General features: G+C 35.8%; 2 pseudogenes; both read left to right on the forward strand.

Annotated features, from left to right (window-relative positions):
- Positions 1-5,286: 5,286 nt before the first annotated feature.
- LOC122144711 lies at positions 5,287-7,326 on the forward strand (annotated as a pseudogene).
- A 462-nt stretch (positions 7,327-7,788) lies between these two features.
- Positions 7,789-16,885, forward strand: LOC122144712 (annotated as a pseudogene).
- Positions 16,886-19,939: the final 3,054 nt, after the last annotated feature.

A 19,939-nucleotide genomic window follows, 5' to 3' on the forward strand; every position in this document is an offset into this window, starting at 1 on the left:
AAAACAATGTTTTATTTTTTTTTTATTAACAGAGGTGGGAATGTCTGTACTCACCCATAACAAACTCTATCAACTGCATAGCAAGAGCCTAGCAACTACCCAGAACATCCTAGCAACCAACTAGTAACACTTTAGCAACTAGAACATCTAACTGACCAAACCATTTACGTTTTTTAAACAAGACTTTAAGACAAGACATAAATTTGATTTTTTTTAGGTTAGATTTATGTTAGATTAAGATTTAGATTAGATTTAGATTTATGTTAGATTCATAGGGTTAGATTTTTGTTGTTACATGACGCAGAACTGTGCATTGTGTGTTTTGCAAAAAGTGTTTTATAAATTTGTCAAAGGCCGAGAATTAGTGTATGGTTTTGCAGATTTGTTGTGTGCCTCTGCTGTTTGAGTTTCAGCTTCCAGAATATATCTCTAGAGCAGTCATTTCTCAGTTCTGCAAAAAATGCAGTACATATAAAAGAATGGTTATAAATAAAATTTGACAGTCACAGGCTTTAAAGGTGTGTAAGCATGTGTGCTATAGTTACTAATACATATTGAATAGTAGATTTTCCATTGTTATCTAATATGGTGAAATTAAGATGATTGACTAAATGTAGAAATATAATAATAATAATAATAAAACAATATATTTTTCTTAAGCAGCCATAAGATCAGATGTGTTTGATCAGATGAATGTGTTATATAGCTTTTATGTGCATTTAACCATATTTAATGCAATAACAGTAAAGATAGTAAGATACTGTGACAGTCTTAAATAAATGTATCAAGAAATGAGGCTTGCATAATCCATTATAGATTAAGTGGATTTAAAATGGTGTTTATTGCGTGTGTTATAAATAATCATACTCATAAAAGTTTACAACCACAAAAAAAGTAAGTTTTACAATGTATTATAATAATTGTTATGATTATTTATGAGATGAAACAACATATATATATATTTACATTGCTCATTCTATGATAATGCCTTAGAATATCTTTATAATGTGTTATAAACCACGGGCTTCCTCTAGATCTTTTGATTAATCCTAGAAACATGGCATCAAACATATCCCATTTAATAGGTTGCTTTTCCCTACAGATCAGAAGTGCATTTTATTTGGATTGTCACTCAAATTTTTCTAATCATTTAAAGCTACCCGAATGTGAAATTAAATTATATATAATTATATATTTAATTTAAGTATATATTCCTGCCGTAAAGCTTCAATTAATTGTGTATTATTACTACTACTACTGTCCTTAAAGAAAGCAGATCTGAAGTATTCATTGCTCATTGATCTCACAATGGAGGTCCCCACCAATCTTTCTTTTCAAATCTAAACTCTACCTGTATGTACTGAGGAAATATGAGAAGCATAAAGAGGAGAAAGATATAAACAGTCTCTCATGGTTCCGTTTTTCACTCAGAATCTATCAACAGTGTCTTGATTCTTTGTTGTTTCCTCTTTTCTCTTTCCTGTTACTCCTTAGAAACTAAGCAACTTCCTGCTTCTTTTCTTACCATAACCGAATACATCTCTTTTTCCATTTTAAGCAGTTTTGTATTGAATTCTATCACTGACTGATCATTAATACCATCTGTTTTCTCGCGGCAATTAAATTTCAATAGGTGTATTATTTCTAGTTCCTAATTTGCACTATGAATGACATTTAGACCAACAGTCGGACAATATTTTATTTTTTAGATTTTATATCCACACTTTTTTATTTTATGTAAATGTGCTAATCATGGCAATATACATTATTATGGTAGTATTGGGCCACTTATTTTAATAGGCCAGGCTTAAGAAGCAGCACTTAGTATTAAGCAACATGTACTCGTAACTGTCTCTCAACCGCGTCTACCACTGGGATGTCTTAGGTCCAGGAAGGGAGCTGTTTGAAGCCAGGTTTACACTTCGATCTAAAGCGCTGAAAAGATATGTGCATATCAGTGGACTGTGGATTAAAAACCAAACGTTTCACACCGCCAGAAAGGAAGAGATGATAGATCAAATGAGGCATATTTTACACAGGCGTGAAAGTATACAGATGGAATGAAGAAAAAACTAATTTCTGGGAACAAATGCTCATCATTCTAAAAAATAAACAGCACATACTCTCAAACAGTGACTTTGTAAAATGTGGACAGAGTTTCTGGTTTGGCTTTGGCGTGCCACAGTCTTAAGTAGGACAGTCTGAAGGGATCCTCACATCTGTCCTCAGTGCGGTGGACAGTCACTCCAAAGCCTGTTCCCGAACTTGGTGATTCAGCCAAGGCTGATGATCTTGTTGGAGAGAATATATAGAAAAAAAGTGGGATTATCTTCTTCAAACCATCCCTCAGGATCACACTGGAGATGTAGGGTGTGATGAATGCACTGGAAGAAAACACAAAGCTGTCAAGCCTTGTTTAATGTGTCTGGCTCTCTTCTGTGAAAGTCACTTAATACCTCACACCACAGTGACCTGTCTGAAGAGACACAAGCTGTTTGAAGCCTCCCAAGACCTGCAGGAAAACATCTGCTCCCAACATGACAAACTCAATGAATTCTATTGCAGTACAGACCAGAAATGTATTTGTGCTTCGTGTGCATTGAATGAACACAAAGGACATGATACGGTTGAGGCTGAAACAGAAAGGATGAGTTAAATGAACTTGTCATGTTATATGTGTTATATGTTATATACCTGACTTGAAGGGATTAAATGATTTTTGATGGTTGTAAAATGGTTGTAAAATGTTGTAAAAAGAAAGTTGCATGAGAGCACATGATCATAGCAGTAAACTTGTTAGACCAGTCAGGGAATATGTTTTATTATGATTCCTTGATGAGTTACATTTACCCCCCTAAAGACTGAATTGCAGAAAAGCAAAGGGAAGTACAGCAAAGAATCAAGGACAAACAGAAAGAGCTGAATGAGCTGAAACAGTCTTTGGATATACTAAAGGTAAGAACAACCACTGCAGGAGCAAACATGAGTAGAAGAATACGAGAGATAAACACATTATAACCTGTACAGTTATATGAATGGTTCTGAATAATATTATACCACACCACCTGATTAATAAAAAAAACAACAACAATAAATAATGCTAAGAAATTAGCAGTGAGCAAAATAAAAAAAAAAGACATAACTTTAACTTCTACGTCTTCTTGGTACAGTAGAACTGACACTTTACTGTACCTAAAATTATGATTGTATGTTATGTATGTATGCAATAGGTTTTCATTATAGCTCATAAATTGGATGGATAATTTAAAAAAATATAGAGAACCAAAAAATCAACTGCTGCTTTGAATGGATGTAACTGAAGAGGTTGAATTACAGGAATAAGGAGAGATACCCTGCTTTTAAAAATAAGGTTTTTATTTTAAATTTTTGTCAGCATCAATGGTTTCATGAAGAGCCTTTAACCTTCATGTAACCTTTCCATTCCACAAAAGGTTCTTTACAGTAGAAAAGGTTTTTTAGATTATTAAAATGTTCTTCACACTAAGAAAATAATGGTTCTTTTAAGAACTGTTCACTGAAAGGTTTTCTGGGGAACCCCAAGTGGTTCTTCATTGCATTGTTGTGAAATCACACTTTTGAAATCATTATTTTTAAGAGTACAGCTCACTCTGCTTTCTAACAGTGCTCTGCACAGGCTGCATTAGAAGGAACATGCAGCCAAGACCTTCACTCAGCTGATCCACAACATTGAGAAAACCCACTCTGAGGTAGCAGAGCTGAAGAAAAGTTTTTAAAAAATAAGTGTACATAAGTGAAACGTTTACATAGATTAGCAATAATAATGGACAATTTTATCTGTATGTTTACAGTTGCAAATTTTCAGTTGAGATTTCCTTTTGAGCCAATAACCAGTGAGGATTTTCTACAGTGTAAGTTACACATAATGTACTGTACATAAACTCACATAATGATGTAAAACTGTGGTTAATTTATTTAAAAATGTCACTAATCTGTTCTCTTCAAAGATAATGTACACATTTGTGGCTATGTGTCTGCTTTTATCTCCAGATTATCAGAAGTTTACACTGGACACCACCACTGCACTCGATTAACTCTGAATTCTGAAAACAGCAGAGAAGTAGCGTGCCGTGAGATATCGCTGTGCGACCTGTGAATAAGTAGCAGGACTGACTGTTGTGTAATTTATAGAAATTTGTGCACTGTATAATTTGGTTAAATACTTACAGAGAAATCAAACAGAATACCACTGAAAGAGATACCTCTTCATAATATTCTGAATTACATAATTCTATGAATTACGTATAGTTGCATTATAGGCTCATATTCTTAATTGAAGGGATTGTTGAAATATGATTTAATGATTTTACTCACTTAACCTATATGAATAATGACGTTTGAAATATCATTGTTGGAAATATTATGCAGTATTATGCAATACATTAATGAATTCTTGATGAATTCTAATAATTATTCAATTAAATAATAAAAACACAAATAACAACATGCTGGCCTTTTTGTGCTAATTCTAGAGGTGTTCTTCACCCACAGGTCTCAGTTTAACCTCTCAATTTGAAATGAAAATGCAAATCTAAAATCTGAATTACTGTAACCACAAATTGTCCATTAACAAAATTAGACCTATATAAAAATGAATAATTAAAAATGCATACATCACTGATATCCAAAATAAATGAAATAAATGTAAATTAGAGTTCCAAAAGGGTGCAGTGATGCAATAGAAGAACCTCAAAGAACCTTTCAGTGAACAGTTCTTAAAAGAAGCATTTTTTTCTTAGTGTAAAGAACATTTTGAAAATCTAAAGAACCTCTTTTCACCATAAAGAACAATTTGTGCAGTGAAAAAGTTCTATGAAAGTCAAAGGTTCGTCATAGAATCATAGATACCAATAAAGAACCTTTATTTTTAGAGTGATACAATGTCACAAATCTGTAAACAATGTTTGATACAACAGTTGGCTTATTTTTGTGATTGTAATTCTCTTTTGTGAGTGCAAGTGGGTGTGAATGTGTCAGTGTGGGTGTATCTCATGGTTTCTCCTCTCAGTCTCCCTCTACTGCTCATTTTTTCTCCACACTCTGACATCACTGGAGTTTCCCCTGGTCTTGCGATCTCAGTGGTTTAAAAAGAATGAAGAACCAGATTTCTGCAGAACGCTGACAGACTAACCAAGCAAAACACTGAAGTTATAAACTGCGCTGAGGAGACTTTACTAGACTATTTGAAAGTGTTCTGGTACGGCTGCAGTTTCTTATATTTGGACATAGTTTAACTAGCAACAGACACAATGATGATGGATCTTGAGAGTCTGCCCTTACCACAGGAGATGGTGTGAGGGAGGAAACGCCAGCTCCTCCAAAGTCAGGAGTCTGGCGGGTGTGTGGGGTCCTGCTGGCTGTGGCACTGTGTGCTGCCACTGCTGTCTGCTTCACGCTCAACAGGGTGACTATCCTGACCCATACACATCATGCATGTCATTCTTAATATGCCATTTTAGGCACATATTTGTGCATTATTGTGTACTTAATGTTACATTTCTTGTTCATTCTTGTTTCAGAACAATCAGGAAGGTGGAAATGTTGAGTTCAGTCCCTCAGTTTCATATCCCCTTTTTCCCATTAACATCAGATAATGTGATTTTCTGTTAAAATAACTTGTGTAATATGATTTAGTTTGTGTTTTTCCCCCATCAGAGCAAAGGCTCACATTAAGAGACAATCTTTCAAAAGAAAATGTCACTTTCCAAGGTTGCCAATCCATTTATCAGGTTAAGCTTGAATCAAAGTGGTAAAATGAGCCGTTAAACACAAACATTAAAACATTGCCTCACCTTAGAATCGCCATTAAAAGTCTAAGCAGGGCTTTGCAACTGCCCTAATGCATCTTAAATATATTGTAAGGAGTCAACTTTTTAGAGCTGACGGTCTGAATTCAAAAAAAACTACTGGAACTATCAACTGTAAAAAAAACTAATTTGGTTATGTATCCAAAATGTAGGATACACAAATAGGTCAGATTTCTCTCTCTATAGAAGTACTGGTTTAAAGACAGTACATTTTTAAAACTGGTCTGTTTTTGTTTAGTCGAAGGCCAAAGTTACTGTATAGCAGTAACAAAATTCATCTGTCAATTAGAAATGAATCATTTTATAACACAAATATGGTAGTGTTCCATGACATGCAATCCTTGAAAATTATACAAACCTATCAAATTAAGAGAAAAATAGGACCCTGATCACAGTAGTACACCCCCACCCCCCCCCCCCTCTTCACTAACAGTGAAGGTAAACATAGTGTTGATGTTTGTTATGGGCTCCTGCCAAAAACAATGAATTATTGAAAATGTATAGAGGACATTACAATTAATTTTAGAAACAGTTGTGAGTATTTTGGTTAACAATTAATGTATTAAGTATTCATGTAATGTGTCCGTCAATTGGAATGTGACAACTATTTTTTTTTTGTGACAGCATGCATTAATCCTAGGTTAGGTGTGACTGTTATACATAGAATATCAGGAATTATTGTTTTATTAAATTATTAATTCATTTTGGTTCCTAATAGATGAATTGATGTTAAATTAGGCAACGTCAAATGTAAAAAAAAAGAAAAAAAATATATATTTGCATTATCGACGCGCATATTTATGAATGGCCATGCATCACCAGACCATAAAATAAGCCATTATGGCACAGTTTTTTCAGGTTGGCACTTGAGGTTGTCCAAAGTAAAATCTGCCATCTGTAGCAAAAACCTGTTGAGAAAGCAACCGACTTAGGCCATGTTTTTGTTGTATTCTCTTTTAGGTGCATATGACCCTAACGTGTCTAAGAACAACCTAGATTGGAAACACTGAACCAGGATGGGGGCTTTTGTTGTTCAGGTGCGCTTGAAATTAGTGGGACGAAGAGATCATCATTCCTAACGTACGGCATTACCTTCATCTAAAGCCAGGTGTCTTTCCCACATCAGCTGCAGAATGACCTGAAGAGGACCAGGAAGTCATGGCATTGGAGCCATGCAGTGCCTCCACTACTCTTGATTGGCGTCGGCAGCTAACAAGCCGCTTTTCAGCGCAGTCCGCTCCGCCTGTGTGCGTTCTAACACTGAAGATCTGTGGTACGACACCATTTACCAGGTTGCGCTTCAGCCTGCGAGATGGAGACAGGACTGCTCCACCTGAAACCACCACAGACACTAATCCCCCACGTTCGAAACCGATAACGGAAAGACTTTCTTTGGGGTTGTTGCTTTATGATATGGCAATCTAAAAAGGCGTTAAAAATAGGACACAATCCACTGTACCTATTTTTACCAGGTGTTTGACCTGTAGTTTGCACTGCATTTGCGATGTGTTTGAGGACTTGTATGTAAAAATGTAACGGATAAATATATCCATATAAATGGATAATTCACTAATGACATAACTCTATTTTATTGTGGCAGTGCTTAATACTCTGCAGTCTTAATACTCTGGTCCTGTTAGCTCTTACTTTTCAGAAACTCCAACTTCCTGTTTTCATTTCGTTGGCATGGTAGCGTCGCTGGTATTTTGTTTCTTGTTTAAAAGACAATATTTTGTAAACGGTTCGCTCAATGACTCTTGCTCTTCCCACAGTTGTTCTTTTCGTTTTTTTCTTTCCTCTTTTTCTTCTTGTTTAAAGCCTGTTCATATATTCAACTGCAGGACTGTCTTGTTGCGGGGCGTTGGTCATATAATTCTTTGAATAAGCAACAAATGAGTGAATAAAAAACAATCACATTTTTCATGATTTGAGACACGTTACGATGAGAGGACCTGCAGCAGCACTTAGTCATCACTTCTGTTGCGTAAGTTCAAATGCACAATATTCTAGACAACAGAACTAATGGGACTAATGATGTATGTGTATTTTGATATATAATAAAAAAAAATCACTCCTGCAAAAACACTGAACACAAATAAATCATGGGAGTTGAATCAAAGTTAACATTTAAAACCTGTATTTTAGACAAGTAATTATTATAAGAATGCCGCACAACCTGCTTAATTTTTTGTGTCCTGTCCGTCCTTTTTTCTGTTTTAACATAATCCTCATCCCCCCACTTTAAACCCAACAAATGTTGGTTAAAGCTTGTGAACCATGCTTTGACACTGTTCAGCCGCGAAAGTTTTTGTCTAATAGATCAGTGCTGCATCTGAGTGGCTGCTATGATTTGCTAGTCAGTGGCCACACAACCATTTCGGCAGCCAAATCATAGTAACAATAGTTTTTGTTAGTTTTTTTTTTTTTTTTATATATAGAAAGACAGCTGGAGATACAATGGCGATTAATAAACTTTAATTACCACTTTTAGCTAAGTTAAACTTTAACTTATTATATTTCGTATATATTTGTGTGAAAAGGTCATGAAAAAGAGTCTAAACACCAAGAAAACAGGAGCAACATTAGTAGTTATTGTTTATAAGATAGTTTTATTTTATTAATTTTTTCTTTTTAAAGTAAATTTTTTTCAGTAGATTCAAATCAACTTGTGATAACTCGTGTATGAAATAAAATTCCTTGCACTACAGACTGAAGTAGTTTAAGTCTTATGTTCTTTTAAATGTGATGTTCGCATTTTCCTCTTAAAAATACCCCATAGATGCTCTCTGTGGCTCAGGTCTGGTGAGTTTGCCGGCCAGTAAAGCACACCAAACATCATGGTCATTTAACCAACTTTTGGGGCTTTTTTAGCAGTGTGGGGCAGGTGCCAAATCCTGCTGGAAATGGCAATCAGCATCTTCAAAAAAAGCTTGTCAGCAGAAGTGAAGCAATGAAGTGATCCAACTTGCGTTGTAAACTGGTGCAGTGACCTTTGGTTGTCACAAAAACCACAATGTGACCCACACCAGCAGTATGACATTGCAACCCAACATCATCACAGACTGTGGGAACTTACCACTGGATCTTCAAGCAGACTTGGGCTATGACGCTTCTCTACCCTTCCTCCAGACTCATGGACCTTGGTTTCCACATTAAATACAAACACTTGCCTCTCATCGAAATGAGGACTTTGGAGGACCACTGCTAACAGTCCAGTTCTTCTTCCTCTTGAGCCCAGGTACGACGGCCTTCTGAGGTTGTCTGTGGTTCCCCAGGAGGGCCCTTAACAAGAGGTATACAAACACTGCCCAGCCACAGTCCTTGCACACGGTCTGTGTGTGTGGGGCCCGTGGATGCCTTGACCCCAGCCTCAGAATCGATTTTGCTTGACAATCCTTCATAAGGCTGCATCTTCTGTCGGTTTGTGTGGTGCATTCTTTTTCTGCCACGGCTTTTTCCTTCCACTCAACTTGCTGTTAACATGCTTGGATTACAGCACTACTATTTCAGAGTTACTGTAATGTATATAGTCAGAATTATAATATTCAGATTAACATGTATATATTCATACTTAGAAACTATATATTCCATATTTGCTTTTAAATATATTCCACAATTATTTATTTATATCTTTAAAGTTTATAACTATAAGCAGATTTACCTTCTAGTCATATATATATATGAATCGAATATATATATCTATATATATGTATGTAGCTATAGATAGCTATACTATATAGATATATATATATATCTATATATATATATATATATAGATATATATATATATACATATATAATAGATATAAGATATATTATATATATGTGATGTATAGAGATATAGACTATAGATAATATGACAAGTTCAGATGAAAAGTGTTATCTGGAAATTTTCATCTAAAAATAGCATTTTATCCGGCTCCTAATGGTGATTTAGCCGTCATGTTACTGTAATGGACACGTATGGGTCCTTTCCTATGCAATTAAAGTGAAATAACGGAACATACAAAAGGAAGCCTGATTATGAAAAATGCTCCTTTTAGATGAAAATTTCATACGGCCCTTAAGGTGGAGGAGGAGACTAAAGCACTGCAAATAAATAACAAAAAAAAAAAAAAAACAGCTGCCATCTTTCAGCAATTTGACAACACATATCATATACATTAAACATAATAGGCGAGCTCATTAAATCCTGTATAACGCGTTTCACTACTTTTGTGAAACGCATGTGAAACTCACTGCTTCTGTCCAAACATCAAACTGTATATGCTTGTGCAGACAGAACGAGTAGGCGACTAGTATCTGTTAAGGATTCACTACTGTCCATGGAATCATAAAAGAATATTTTTTCCCCCACAGGACAAGGTTGAGAAGATGGATGAAGAACAACCACACAGAAACTCCCAGGAGAAACAGAAAATGAAGGAAAGAGCTGAAAACTGGTGGGAAAACGGTGAAGGTGAGAGGATGATCATTGGTATTTTTGATTTAAGAAAACTCATGTTAGTGCACGATAGTCAAAAGTTTGGCGTCGTCAGTAAGATTTTTTTTAAAAGAAAATATTTTAAAAGAATATGTTGTTAATTGTCACAAAGAGGCATTCAATTAAACAAGTGGCAGCCAAAATCATTTATCATGTTGCAAAACTATTGTTTGAAGTCTGTTCAATAAAATAAAAATCCTGCAAAAAATATGAGGCTATCATATTTCCACAAAACCATTTTAAACAGCCCTACTGTTTTCAACATTTGATAATAATAGAAAATATTCCTGAGCACCAATGATGAGTCTGAAGGTTCAGTGAACTGAAGACTGATGACATGATTGCTCATGTAATGGCTGCTGGAAAAATCATCTTGCCAAAACAGGATTAGATTACATGTTAAAACACATTAAAAATAGGAAATAAGTCATTCTTCAATCATATGAAATTTTTCACAATATTACTGTTTTACTGTATGTTAATCAAAAAAATGCAGCCTTAGAGCATAACAGACACACTGAACCGAAACTTATGAACAGTATGTATTTGTCTAACATAGTGTTTGTGGGAGAATTAAAGGCATATAAGAAATTGAAAATTCACCCTTTACACTTTACCGCACGTGCATTTCTACCCTGATGCAAATAAAGGATGATATATTATATTATTTGCCGGTTGCTCTAAAATCTAAGTTTGGCTGATCCAGTTTAACTGGTACTACGGTTTCTCTGTGTGCCCTCAACAGCACTCTGCTCAGCGACAACAGTGGGAAGCACAATGAGAAGATCTTCACCTGAGCTCATCCTCTCTATTATGAATAGACAGCATGAGGTGACACAGCTGATCATAGATCAGGAGAGGGGACTGAAGTGAAGTCGAGCTGACGGATCTTAGAGCAGCTGGAGCAGGAGATATTTTTCTTTATATTTTTGCGTGATTTTTTTCTCCATGAGGAGCGACACAGAAGCGCGATCCCTATCCACACACACAGAAACATTTGCATTTCACCTCCCGGTAAAAACCACAGGTTGCCTGAAGCATTTCCTCTAGTGTAGTGCAAAAATGTTGGTTACGTGTTATCCATATGCCCACACAGATGGTACATTTTGTTATGGCCACATTATACCTTATCCCTGCCCGCAAAAGCAACCTAAATTTTCAGACTTTATTTTTTTTTTTATTTTCTCTCAATTATAAACTTTTCAGAATCCCTGTATGATTCTTCTGAATTGAGTTGTCATCCAGGGATGACTGTTAGTCATATTCCAGTTTTGATGGCCTAAGGAAATCTCTCTCTGATCTAAAACAACATTTTTGAATGATTTTTGTCCAGGAGGAGATCAGTTAAAATACTCTCTGATTGTTTAAGAGACTCATCCGGCTTTAAATCATTAGAGAAATTTTTCACTCTCAAAAGTTGTTTTCTTGTTCCTTCTTAGCATAAGTAAACAGTAAATTAACATATATTTTATTTTATTTATACACTACATATAGATAGCATGCAATCTCATACGTATAAACTTCACCAGCAATGGTACTTGAGTCTCTATTCCTTGATAGTGGCAAGAATTCAGATTTTACCATAACCATGAATCACTTTAAACAGAGTCAAGGTCAAATAAATTAATAAATAAGTCCTGTACCTTTTAATATGTAGTTGAAACTTATCATATAGTATGGCTAGGTGCATTTAATTTTATAGTATTTTTGAACTTGATTACCCAGCCATAACTGACCATAACAATCACGTCATTTATAAATCGTTTTCCTTAGATTTTTGCACAGATTGACTATTGATCCCAACACAGCGAGCTTGAAGACCTCATAGCCTCTCTCAGAACAAACAGACAGACTGACACTTACCTCATGAGCATTTGTGGGAGACTATAGAATCTCCCTGCAAGGTGTTTTTGTAAGGAGAGTGTGTTAGGACGTGCTATTGGGAGGTGGACAGATGGAGAGGGAGATGTGTGCCAAAACTATCTGTTAATTTATAACGAAAATAAGAGACAGAGGAACGGCCGATTATACATTTGGTAGGTTTGGTTCCTAACACACAACATGTCTTGGAGTCTGCACTGTTTTCCCAAGCCTGTTTTCTGGCATACCAGAGCATAAAACCGGAGATCTCAAGCCCTGTGTCCTCTACTGGGTGGGTGTGTATGCCTGGATTCCAAAGCAGTGCAACTCTGTCTTTCTACAGTGGTCTCTGATACAGTGACCCTTTTACCACAGTGTCCAGACCCACATTCACCTCAACCCCTTTATCCTGGGGTTTGGTTCAGTGCATCAAGGTTCTGGAGATATGCTCAATCTAGACAAGTTCTGGGTACAAACACCAGTGATGTTTTTTTGGGGTCTCCTCAGTGAACCGGTTGGGGATCCCATGAAACAAGTATTGTGATCCACTTATCTAAAACAGCAGCTCTAATCCATTATATAAACAGTATCATATTAACAACAACATACAATAAAGTATTATCACATAAAAAAAATCAATCAATAAATAAGTAAAACACTGTATAGTGCAGGGTATGGTGGACTTATTATATTTTGTAGAATCAAAAAAATTGATGAAAACATTTTGAAATTTGTTAAGTTCTTTCTGGTGAACTATCTGTTTGTTCTTTATATTTATATTTAACTATATTCTATATACTATATATATATATATTATATATATATATATATATATAATAGATATTTTTACTTGGTTAGGATTGTCTTGTTTTATTGCTTGTTTTATGTGTAATTGTTGTTTTTTTTGTTTTATTGATTGTCTTGTTGTTTGTATATATATAATATATATTATATATTATATATATATATATATATTAATATATATATGTATATATAATATATATATATCATAATTGTTGTTTTAAATAAAAATTGAATGAAATGTATAGTAACAAAAAGTATCACTACAAAATATTTCACAAGTTTCAAAGCGCCAAGATTGTGAAATCAAGTAAACTATTCATATTCATCTGGACAATGTGAAGCTTCCGGTAGTACTCCTAATATCCAGTAGGGGGCAAAAAGAGTTCCTCAGTAACGACGCTACGTCAACTCAAATGAGAAATGAACGAAGTGACGGACATGACGCGCACGTTTTTGTTACATCTAGCGCGAAAAAAAAAAAAAAAAAAAAAAGAAAAAAGAGGGAAAAAAATAATGGCCTCTACATGGGAAAGATACGATTTAACGGTGGTTTATTTAAGCGTCTTGTGTGTCACTGGGGCCAATGCACAACATCGAACACGAGCAAAAACCACGGTGGTGTGATATTTAAATACATTTTGAGGTAGTTTATTGTCTTTTGGTGCATTCACGTGTAACAGTACAAAGGCTTATCAGATAGGCATAGATATCTGCCAAGTGTTAATAGAATTTGGTATTTTTTAAAGATTGCTTACCATCATGGTTTGACACATTTTGTAGGGTGAAAATAGTTTCGGCTCTTTAACATTCGCTGTTAGTTTTCCCAAAAGCAGTGTCCATTCGCTTTGAAAAACTGGTACAGCAACAGATGACTGTCAAGTCTGGATCCTGTAAACCAAATGCGTTGTGTCATTATAAGTCGTGTGGTTTTGTTTCACAGGGTCTAAAAATCGTGTTAAATGTGACAGCGGTTAGTGAAACTAACCAGACTAAGTACAGTGTACAGGTAAGACAATCACTCGTCGAATAATTTACACGAGTAAGTTTTTTTTTGGGAAATAGGCATCACATCCGTATTATGTTTTGTGAAGGAGTGATAAAGTTAAAATGATTTCTCCATCCCTTCTTTCAGATAAATTTAAATCTAGGTATTTTGGACAATGAAACATGCATTAATGGGGCATCTCTCAAGCCTTCAGGAGTCACAAGGATGACATGCCCCGCTCTGTTGTGTATGAGTCGTTGTCTTCCTTCTGTTTTTACATTTATTTATTTATTAACTTCTTGTCATAGAGAAACGGAGATGAATAACAATGAAAAATACTTAATAATCTGTTAATGTTTAATTTCCACATTTGCTAATGGCTATAATGTTGAAGATCAAAAAGTTGTATCTGTTAATAGTAATTGAACTTAATGAGCGAACATAAACTAACCAATGTAAACAGTTGTATTTTTTTATAACTTAATGGTTAACAACGATTAATCAGAGTACTGGCAGTAAAGTGGAGAGGTCATTGTTAGTAAATGTTAGTTGAATGCATAATACGAACTTTAAAGAAATGGTTGACACAAAAAAGTTAAGAATTGCCAATTAATTTTAACTAAACCTTAGGCCTAGGATGTCCAAGATGTCCAGATGAGTTTTTGTTTCTTCATGGGAAACAGATTTTGGGGGCAAGGATGTTCATCAGTAGATACCTCTGCAGTGAGTAGGATGGGATGCCATCTCAGAATGATGAGTGTCTGAACAGATGATAAAAAACATCACAATAATCCACACGACTCCAGTCCGCCCAGTTTGTATGTTATGTTTATCAGCTTGTGAAGCAAAAAAAATCTGCATGTTTGTAATTAATCCCAAGACATCATTTTAACTTTCAAACATTGGCTTCCAGCTAAATCTTAAATCGGGAGCCTGTATCCATAATTTGCTCTCTTTTCTTGATGGAACTGGAAGTTGTGTGGACCTATTTGTGGATTATGGTGATGTTTTATCAGCTGTTTGAACTCTCTGACACCATTGGCTGAGCATTGATGATCCAGTGGTGCGCCAATGATGTAATTGCTAAATTTCTACAAAACTGTTCTGATGAAGAAATAAAACTCTATCTGGGGATGGGCTTGGGGGTGAGTAAATACAATTTTTTTGGGTGAACTATTACCTGTAAGTAACAGGCAATTTGTTGTAAAATGTTAATTTGTTCTTTGCGTTTGCAAGTGGATGGTTCTAATGTGAGCTCTAGTAATCCAGCGGATGGGTTGGTCAGCAGTGAGCTGAGGCTGATGGTGAATCAGTCATATGTTCAGAGTGATGCTGGAGAGCAGCTTCTGTTTACTCGTCCTGAGTCAGGAGATAATCCAGCTGGCAGATGAGAAGGTTTTAATCATTACCCTACAAATTATGACTGACAACTGAATTCTTTTTTTATATCTGTTATGTCCATTATAGAGTAATTCAGTCTTAAAACATGGAATGGCAGCTTTATGCTTTTGGAAAAGGATCCAAACTCTAGATAGGGAGGCTGTGCATGTGAATGTGATCTGGTGCTTGATGTTGTACGGGCAGTTTTTTGTAGGTCCAGCAGCCAGACCCGCATGTGAGGTGGAGATCCTGTGGAAATGCCAGCGCTCTGAGGAGATCACACAGGTGACCAATATTTACCCTTCAACAAGAAGCAAGTGCGACTCAGCCATCCCACGAGGAGAGGTAGTGACATCTTGTGTGGTGAGCTAAGTGTGACCAATTCATAATACAAGGTAGATTTGTGGGGTGAAATTGCCTAGTTTGTAATTTCCAAAAAATGAATTGAGCTTAAACTGAAAGGATTTTTATGAATAGTTTTTCTGTCTTCACAGTTGAAGACCAAGTGCCTTAACACTCACCAGCCACTATCTACTCAAAACATTGCAGCGACCACTCAGGAGGAGATTGCCGCCCATAAAACAAGGCGAAACCGGGGAAACTCCCTGAAACTCCCTTGCGAATGGACCCTGAAACCCTTTATGAGTCTAGAGAGGAAGAGGAAAGGACTTCAGATTCCTTGCTGCTTGGGCCTCTCTAAGAGGGCTCCATGACCTCTACAGTGTAAGTGACTATATTACTGCCACTGTTAAACTCTTGGGCCATATTAAATGTATTATGTTATGTTCATGTGTGTTGTATGTGTGTGTGTGTGTATATATATATCTATATATGTGTGTATATATATATATATATATGTGGTGTCTATATATTATATGTGTATCTATATATATTATATATATCTATAGTTGTATATATGGATATATATATATATATATATGCTATATATATATGGCGTGTATATATATTATATCGATGTGTATATACGTATATATATCATATATATTGTGTATATATCGAATATATAAAGATATATATATGGATATATATTATATATATATATATATATAAATAATATATGTGTATATATATATATATATATATATAGATTAATGTGTGTCTATATATAGATATATATACGGTTTTAACTATCTATACAGTTTATTAATTTCTCAAATAAATTCAGATTTGGTGAGCATGAGAGATGTCTATAACTGATATAAAAATATAATACAATTTTTCAAACCAGTCACTCTGGTCACACTTAATTTGTCACGTTCTGTTTCTCAATAGTGTCCTGTTCCTCATGGAATGTTATTGTGTGTGGGCAGTGTTGCATGTCAGGGGGTTCGAGCGCGAAGAGAGAAGAAACTGAGGCGCTTCTGGTCTGGTTCTGTCCCGCTCTTCTCTTGATCATGTGGTTTGTGGGGGTTGGGGTTGCAGGTGTCAGCTGTCATCCATAAGATCAGGGATCTGCTGTTTCCCATCCGGGTGAACACACGGTACCGCCTGGCACACGACGGGTAACCGGCCTCCCTCAACAGCCCGCGTATCAAATGCAGGAGCATTTGGTACGCGAGACTTTAAACACAGCTGGATTGGCATAGTTTGCTGAATAACATGTCCTAATCCATATTACTACTTTCTTTTCTTAATTTCTGTGTTGTTTTGGGGAGTCGTTTATCTGAACTCCAGAGGACTCTTGATGGCCAGAATTATGGAAAAAACAGAAGGCCTAATAGATAACAATGGATGGAGAAGGAAAACGGACAGAAAAAAAACATTTTGACTTAGAAAAGTAATGGAGTGTGGTCCTCATCAGTTTGGTTATTGTTGCTTATTTGGTTGTTCACTCCAATGATTTCAATGTAGCACTTTAAAAGAAAAAAAATATTCCCCAAACATTTCCCAAAAGATCCACATATGCTGTCTGTTTAACAGGCATAATGAGCAAACTTTTACTATTTGTATTTTCACTCCAATTGTGAGGTGGAACGGTTAAGGTGCACACAATTAAATAAAGACAGTCCTGAAATGTCCCTGCAATGTTCCCCACTGAAGAGTGGATGTTTTATGCTAATTGATTGTTTGACCTGTTGTATGGAAATGAACGTGGATCATTACAGACAACTAAGGGGGTTATAACACTAAAAAAAATGGACAAAATAATCCATTAAATGTTAATGTAAAGCTCCATCAAAATTTTAAACATCTGATTTTCAAATGTCCATTGTATTTAAATTGGATTTATTTCTTATTTCTCACTGGAGGGCTCTATTTAAATAGCCTGTAAGAAACTTGTTTTTTTTTTTTTTTTTGTTTTTTTTGGTTTTTTGTGTTTTTTTTTTTAATGTTACATATTCCCTGTTGCCCTTCACATATATTGCCTGTTTTACGTTAAGCATGCAAACCCAGCAATACATTTGTCAACCTCTTCGATTTTCTGCCTTAGATAAATTGAAATAATACTTTGTACACTTTGTCCTGAGCAATCTTGTCAAAGATGACCCCATTACATTACAACATTTCAAGCATTATACTTGAACGTTTTTAAACATTTAAAACCATTTTCATTTGTAGCTCCCCTGCACTGGCCGTTAATGAAATCAGTTGTTTTCTGAATGCATGTTTATGACTTGTTTGTTGCTTCAGGTTTTGTTACATGAGTAAATCCTGCAAAAATGAGTTTCGTCTCAGTGGGAAGTAAGTTTTTTTCCAATTTAAAAATATTTATTCAACAAAATATATTAATTTTTACACACTGATCATGGCAATGGAATGTCCTATGAAAAGAAACCAAGCACTCTGGTTCCTATAGTGGTTTTATAAAGTCAAGTGCTAGACACACCTTTGAAGATACTCATGGTTTTTATCACTATATGAAGATAATTGGTCACAACGCTAGAAACTTTGGCCTTTAGATCAACCACAAGGTGGCACAGGTGCAGTAAACCCATTAGCCTTGCATTAGCTGTTCACCTCAAGTAGGCATTTGGAGACAACAGAGAATAGGATTAGCTGGTCTTGGGTTATTTGGCAGTGATAATTACCCAGACAAAAACATGGCAGCCCATTTCCTTGTCCCACAACCTCAGTATGATGTGTCTGTAACACATCCCAGTTAAGGCAACACATGGGGAGGTTTGTTATAAGAGCACAAAACTATTATATCAGTCCTCCAGCATTCGGGATTTTACTGGTATATTGTGCAGCCCCTTACAAATTCATTTTAATGTGAGTGAACTTTAGCTCAGAAGAAAAGCTTAACCTGTATTCAGCTTCTGTAGATGTAAAAACCAATTCATATTACTATGAATCCGTTACAACTCATACAATTACCTCATGTTAAGGCAAGAAACCTTGTCCACCCTTTGAATTCAGTCTTGTTTCAGGGTGGAAATGCTCCTGAGATTTAGTGAAACTGGCAGCTCGTCTTTTCAAAGTGCTAATGACTACTATGAGGAGGAACAATCAAGGTGCTTTCTGGATCATCAGCAGGGAGCCCAAACTCCGACTATCCGCTTTTCATAGTTTTCTATAGTCAGCAGCAGAATACAGACCGTGGACCCTTCGTCAGTGCCAATCAAAGTCCTCCATTTGTAAGTGGGCATGTGCATCCTCTTCTTTTTGACAAGTTTTCGTATCTCCTCACGGGGTCAAACCCTCCAATCCGCTCTTCCTCATTGCCATTAGGGCTCATCTCTATCTCTGCAATATATCAAAAAAAACATACAAATCACTTCTAGAATTGTGGCAACTTTAAAAACACTGCAAAGAATTTCAGGTTCCAACACCACAGGGGCCTGCACCTGCCAAACACGTTGGTGCTGTGCATCACCCCAGAGGGGTATATCCATCTGCCTCAGCAGATCTTGTCCCATAGTTGACAATCATTGGCCAGCTCCAGACTTCCTTCAGGCTGATGCTTGAGTAACATCCACCTCTTACTTTACGCTACATTAATACAAATTATGATTTTTTAAACTACTCTCTCCATGTATGTTTGTATCTGGGGCGCTTGGGGGTGTATTAAGCTGGATGGTGCTTCATACGGTATGATGGGTGATTGTAATTACTGGGTAATTCTGACTACCTGATGGCTAGTGGGTGATGTAAATTCTCTTCTCTAGTAGTCGGCGCGTCTTCAGAGCTTCATCACGATGTCCCATGGGAAGTTAGTGGCTGCCGAACAGAACCATGACAATTTTGTGAAGGGGTCATTTTCCAGACGTCCACCCAACACCTGGAAATAAAACAAGATGTGACCTTAGTGATTTTTTTTTTTTTTTTTAAACAGGAAAATAATTTTAAGGTTGTAAAAATTAATCACATTGTGAAAAAACAAACCAATTTCAGCAGTAAAAGCAACTCTTAAAGAAAGATAACTGTCACACAAGCTCAATTTAAGTTCAAAGTTTAATCAATTATGAAAAATTCAAACTAAGCAGCTCTACAGAAGGAACCATAGTATTTATGTCAATTTATATCGGTTCTGATGTGTGGATTTCAAATTCAGTTCAATAACAGTGGTCAGGTTGCAAAGTTTAGTTTCATTATCAGCTCAATTTCAAATTTTCTTCC

This window comes from Cyprinus carpio, unplaced genomic scaffold, assembly GCF_018340385.1.
Source record: "Cyprinus carpio isolate SPL01 unplaced genomic scaffold, ASM1834038v1 S000006753, whole genome shotgun sequence".
In the NCBI taxonomy this organism is placed as follows: Eukaryota; Metazoa; Chordata; class Actinopteri; order Cypriniformes; family Cyprinidae; genus Cyprinus; species Cyprinus carpio.